Here is a 6,660-nt window from a genome sequence, read left to right on the forward strand (position 1 = left end):
ATTAACTCTCAGTGCTGAGGGATCCCGTAGGAATCTTTGAATTGGGGGAACTTGTTGACAATGGTACCTGTGAGCAGCAGTTTTTCTTCTAGTCAGAGCAGAGGAGGAAGTGAGGACATGTAAGAGTAAACATCATGATAGCACTAAGGTCAGTGGGAAAAAGGTGCTCCAAGCATAGGAACTAAGATTCCTCTTCAAGCCATAGTGAGGACCATGCTAAAACAAACTTTCCTCCTGTAATCCATGAAGTCCATGGGGGATGCCATGGGAAAAGTGCTCACACTGGAGGGTGAATGCCAGAGAAAGCTGTGATCCAGTGGGAGACACAAGCAGAGACAGAGGGCTTTTACTTCAAGAGATAAAGAGGGCCCTTGCTTCCAAACTAGAGCAGCCTGTCCTTAAATGTCTGCACCCCATGGACAAGTGACCCATGCCACAGCAGTTTTGGGAGGATTGTTTGCCCATGGGAGGGACCCCACGGCATAGCAGAGAAAAGACTGCTCTCCCTGAGCAAACAGAAAATCTTAGGTGATGAACTGACCAAAACCCCCATGCCCTGTCTCCCTGCACTGTCAGTGAAAAAGAGAGAGGGGAAAAAAAGCGGTGTTTCAAAGGCTTATTTTACTTCTCATTATTCTCCTTTGACTCTTAATAAAAAAATTACCTTATACCTTTCAGTTTGAACCTGTTTTGCCCTTGGAGTGTTTTTCTCCCAATCCTTATCTCAACTCATGAGCCCTCGGTTAATTTTTTGCCCTCTTCTCTGCCCAACTATAACAGAAGTGGGTGAGCAAATGACTTTTGTGGGTGCCTGACGTTTGGTCAATATTAAACCACAACAGGCAGCCACAGCTTCTCTGGGCAACCTGTGCCACGGCCTCACCACCCTCACAGGTGAGAATTTCTTCCTAATATCCAATCTAAACCTTCTCTCTATCAGTGGGAAGCCGTTCTCCCTTGTCCTGTCACTCTAAGATCTTGTCCAAAATCAGCTCTCCAGCTCTTTTAGCACTCTTAGAGCTCTTTTAGAGTCCCTTTAGGCACTGGAAACTTTAAGGTCTCCTCAGAGCCTTTTCTTGTCCAGGCAGAATACCACCAGCTCTCCCAGCCTGTCTCCAGAACAGAGGGGCTGCAACCCTTAGAGCCTCTGTGTGGCTTCCTCTGGACTCCCTCCTCCGTGTCCTGATTCTGGGGGTCCCAGAGCTGGACACAGCATTCCAGGTAGAGCTTCACAAGAGCAGAGCAAGTGGAGAGAATCTCCTCCTTTGACCTATTGATCATACCTCTTTTGATGTAGACCAGGATACAGTTGGCTGACTGGACTGCAAGTGCAGATAAATATCTAGAGGTGTGAGGACTTCCCGGACTATTATGAGCTGCATTTGCTGATGAGTTCTTTTTGCTAATAAATATTCTAGATTTTGTTGTTTCTAAACTTCTCCTCTGTGTCTGCAGCTGGCAGTATTACCAAAGGCAGTTTCAGTGCTGAATCCAGTGAGGGTTCAAGTATTGCCAGAATACCAGCTGTTGTTTGGGATTTTGCCACATTCTTCTGCATGCTGATTTCTTCCTCAGAGCAGCAAAGCTTCATGAAAGAGTGTGCTGCCTTGACTATCTTGTGCATTTACCCATAATAGTATGATGACCTCAGCCATCATCAAGAGGTGAGGCTGTAATATCTTGCAGTGCCGTCTTCAGGTAAACTCTTAAATAAGGTAAGCTAAGTATGTCCTTCAGGAACAGCAAGTCCAGTTGCAATGGAGTGATTACTCCATTTTACATGGATATGAGTGGACTATCTTTCTCATCTAGGACCAAGCTGAATGTAATTTATCTGCACAATTGATGAGCAAAATCGATGCATTTTTGTTTAAATGCTGGTGTTTCCAGTTAGTCAGTACTAGCCAATGCTGGCTTTGAACATTCAGCTGTTGACTTTACAGAGAATTGCTGCACACTGTCAAACTGAATCCTTCAAACAGCATTCCCTGCTGAGATGACCAACCATCATTCATCCCATAATTAGCTTCTAGAGGTTATTTTCATCTCTATGCTGATGTGAGTAAAGTGTGTAAATTTGCACCTGTTGATTTCTGACAATAGTGAAGCTTTTCCAGTAATATTTCTAACTTCAGCTTTCATCTTGTTTTCCACACAGTTACACAAGGGTCTTTGGCAGCATCATATCTCAAAGGCTTCAGCTTTCTTTTTCTCAGCAGAATTAGCTTTTCACAGTTTCTGCCTGGAGTTTGCTGTGGAAGTGATGGAGTTTTTCACTAGTCAGGTTTGCAAATAATTCACAATGTAGTTATTTGAAAATTATCTTAATGCAGGTGTAAAAATTTCTGGGTCAGCTCCTGTAAATCTACATTACCTTGATTAAGCCAATCTTTAATTTTTCAGGAATGATCTTCTTTATTAAACCTGTGTGATCCCATGTAAGTGAATTCAGCTATTGCATATCAATTTGCCATTAATTCTAAATTTTCTTATGTCTTCTTTTGTAAGTCAGTGCACAATGTATTTTTCCTGCTGGTGTTAATGATTTAATTAATCTGATGGAATTCAGCCATTCATGAGACTAGAGCTTTTTCTGAGTTAAAATACTACCTAGGCAAGGAGACCAGAGGTAATACCTAAGAACAGTAAGAAAATGCTCTCTTGGTTGCTCCAGTTGTCTGTTAGATGTTAGATTGTGAGTGATTTTTCCTCTGTGTGCAATTTCAGGCAATACTTTTTTTTTTTTTTAATTTCTTCTTGGAACATCTTCCATATGCTAGAATATTTAAAGTGTATTTTTAAATAGTGACTGGCAATCTGCAAAACACCATTTTAGTATGAATGAGGTCATATGGTACTAAAATACTACTTATACTGGGACACTGAGATGAATTGAAAGTAGCACAGCTAAAAAGTGAAAGCAACAGGTGTTTTATTAGATTGCAGATATTGGTTTTTTTTAACATCTGTAGAATAACTGATACTTCATCCTAAAACTTCTTGAAAATTTGCATGTTTCTACTACTGAATATCAGTAAGTCCCAGTCTTCCTAATTTAGAGTATATTCCTTTAAGGAATATACTGTTTTTGACTAATAAAACATGATATCCTAGCACATCACCAGTTTGATAATGTGATGCAGGACTGAAAGAATTTTGGTTGGATACCAGGCACCTGATGACTAAGAGTATTCTGGAAAAGGAACAGGGCAGACCGTGCTCCTACACACCCCAAAAGACCCAAAACCTTGGAGTTATCAGCATTCTGTAATTTTCAGAGAGATGACTGTAAGGTGTATGTGCAGTCTGTCAGGGAGAAGTATTTTTTTTGTGTTGCAAGAAATTGGAGAGTCATTTGTTTTGGTTAATCACCTGTTTAGTTAATTGAGAATTGTAGGATTTATCTCTACCCAAATGCTTTAGGCTAGTAATTTGAGCAAGTTGATGAAGTGAAGCAACCTAGACTTCAATTTCCCCATTGTTTAAAATTGAGATCTTCCCTAGTTTACTCCTATAAAGATTTTTTTTTTTTTTTAAATTTAAAGAATGTTTTAAAATATGCTGTTTGAGTCCCTGTTGTTGAGAGTTTTAGCACAATCATCTCAAGAACAGATAGATGACAAAGCAATTACAGTCAAATCATTCATCCAGATGCTTCTAATCTGATCTTCTGTGTGCAGAATGCTATAGTAGTCTCACATTTTAAAAATATATCAGCTCCCATAAAGTAGTAGTTTCAGGTGACTAATAAATTATGTAAAGCACAGAGCTGATACTTACATGCAAATTTGGGACCTTTTGGTTTGTGCAGTTTTGGACCTTAGCCCAGAGTTCAAAAGCAGTACACTTCACAGAAAAGTGTGACTGTGTCCAGTTCTGGGCTCCTCAGGACAAGACATGGAGATACTGGAGAGGGTCCAACAGAGGTCACAAAGATGATGAGGGTTCTAGAGCATCTCTTATGAGGAGTGACTGTGGTAGCTGGGTCTGTTTAGTCTGGAGAAGACTGAGATGAGGTCTCAATAATCCATACAAATATTTCCATGGAGGGTGCCAAGAGGATGGTGCCAGACTCTTGTCAGTGGTGCCCAGTGACAGGACAAGGAGCAATGGCCATAAACTGAAACACAAGAAGTTTCGCCCAGGAACTGAGGAAGAACTTCTTTCCATGGAGCAGGGCAAAGCACTGGAACAGGCAGCTCAGGGTCTTGTGAAATCTCCCTCTCTGGAGACATTCAAACCCACCTGGATGCATTTCCTATGTCACCTGCTCCAGATGACCCTGCCTTGGCAGGAGAGGTTGGACGAGTTGATCTCCAGAGGTCCCTTCCAAGCCTAAAAACTCTGTGATTCCATGAGTCCATGAATAATACAGATGTAACTAGAAACAGTGAAATTTAAAAAACACGGATACAGTGGCTACAAGACATAGAATGATGTATTTAATTTGCAAATGCACATGCTATTTAAACTGAGAACAACAGAAGTGTCAGTCTGGAAATGTGCAGTGTTTGAGCCATCTGGAAAAAACCACTCTGCACTATTCAGACTTAATTTCTGTCCAAGATCCTTACTATCATGGCTACTGGAAATTTTACCTGTCTTAATGTTTTATGTAGAGAGCCTTACTTAGGCTTTACTGTAATGACATGTAACAAAGGTACAAATACCATCTGAATACCCTCTGTCCATACAAAGCAATATCTTATGATTTGGGGAAAACCCTGTCTCCCTGAAAACTGATGCAGAATGTTTTTTGTGACTCCGTTGGAGCCAGGATTTTCTGTATCTTCTGGCAAATACTTTCACACTAATTGGATGTGGAGGTGGAGATCAATACCAGATGCTGATGATATTGAGCTGTAGAATGTTGTTTGCATTGATGGTTGTGATCAGAGGCAAGTCCATCTTCTGCCCCTTCCAAAGGAGACATTTAGGGAGGAACCCTCAATCTTTTCAGAGGCACATCAAGAGAAGAGAAAATGGTCAGTGTAGTCATAGGTGCAGTCCAGCTTTCCACTAGCTGTTTGGGCCAGAGCTCTGAAATCCTACTGCATTTAGAGACAGCATCAAGAAATACCTAACTAATGCTGTATCTGTCTGATGCCTTCCCAAGTCATTGGTGGGGTAAAGGTAGTATGGGTAGGATATTTTTGCAGTTTAGTAATTTTGAAGTATAAAAAAGGTCTTTTGAGGCCACAAGGGCAACTGCTAGCTTCCAGAGTTTTGCCCTAATGAGATCAGTCTTGGACTAGGGCCAGAAGGTGAGAGACTGAGGAAGGATGAAAATTTAACTTCAGACCTTTATGTCTTTATTTGTCCTGCAGCTTCTCTATATCTCAGCTGAGCCAAGGGAATCTAGGAATGTGTTTATACAGATCTGGGTTAGATAAACTCTTTCCATTTGGAATTTAAAGATGAAATATACCTTCACATACATTTTGAAGGAGACCTCCTTTTCAAGCACAAAACAATAAAGATATTCTGTAAAACAATTTTGTCATTTTCCTCCATTTTTCTCCATTTGTTCTAATGACAGTGATAGCACTCAATCAAAGAAGTCATGTAGATAGTACATGTGCGTGATAGGGATTAAACTTTTATTTTCATGCAACAGAAAGGAAATCTTCAGGTTGAAAAAATTAATTTCTTGTAATATTTCAAGATGTATCTATTAAATTGCTCGTCAGTAGTTTGAAAATAAAAAGCTATCTGAAATCACACTGGGAAATCCTCTGAGTTCTCTGAAATCTCTGATTGAATCAGCTTCATTTATCACTGCCATCACTGGCTGATCTATAAATACATCTGCTTTTACAGCCTACACATTCTGAAATTTACTTGTTATCTCCTCAGAAGAGAAGGGCTAGTGGCTGCTCTTAAACAATCCTGGTTTAGCCAAAGCCAACACGAAGGTAAGACTGAAAGACCAAGCCCATCAGTTGTTGTTAGCTTTGATAGTCACTGCTATCATTTGCGAGTGTGCCTGTAGCCAGTCCAAGTTGGCAGCGTCAGCCCAAGCTGATTGGAGCTGCAGACATTTTTGCTGACTGGAGTCATGCTATCTTTGCCAGTTTGCTGGAATAGACACAGACACTGATTGGGTCATGCTGAAAACATTCCTGTCCTATGAAGCAAGTCTGTTTGTATTTCAGGTTTGCCAGGACTAATGAATTAAAAATCTTGGGCTCACAACATTTTGCTGCTTAATAATGCCTGTGACAGAAGGATTTTTTACACTCCCTGAAGTGTGACAGCATCATAATCCCTCATCCTGGGCAAGGCAAGGAAGGAAAAGCAGAATTGTTGAGAAACGTGGAAAAGGGTTATCTTTTGAGACAGCAAAGCCTATGGGAAGTGCAGGTAGCAGCTTGTTGCCCTGACAGCTGTCTCAGCTTCTCAGACCTTGTCAGTTTGTTGCTATGCAGCAGGTGCAGCCTTTTCTTTTATTGAAGCTTTACTCCATAAAGGCAACGACAAGCCAAGGCAGTGGCTGGCCCTGGATTATACAAGTGCAGACACTCCGCTAAGTGAGGTAAGGCAACAGGTGTGAAAAAATCCATAGAGCTGTAACAGCATTTAATCTGAGTTCTGCTGCAGGTTTTTTACAGAGGAACAGCAGCCAGACAGTTCTATAGGCAATTGTTGGGAAGATGAGAG

At 40.9% G+C, this 6,660-nt stretch overlaps 1 long non-coding RNA gene across 1 annotated transcript; it reads left to right on the forward strand.

The window, feature by feature from the left end:
- Nucleotides 1-116: 116 nt before the first annotated feature.
- On the forward strand, nt 117-5,492 carry LOC147654388 (uncharacterized). The gene is made up of 4 exons (XR_015285132.1): nt 117-1,348; nt 1,456-2,058; nt 2,159-2,284; nt 3,812-5,492. It is a non-coding gene; the product is annotated as an uncharacterized LOC147654388 (long non-coding RNA).
- Nucleotides 5,493-6,660: the final 1,168 nt, after the last annotated feature.

The sequence above is a fragment of the Cyanistes caeruleus genome, chromosome 3 (assembly GCF_971803275.1).
Source record: "Cyanistes caeruleus chromosome 3, bCyaCae1.hap1.1, whole genome shotgun sequence".
In the NCBI taxonomy this organism is placed as follows: domain Eukaryota; kingdom Metazoa; phylum Chordata; class Aves; order Passeriformes; family Paridae; genus Cyanistes; species Cyanistes caeruleus.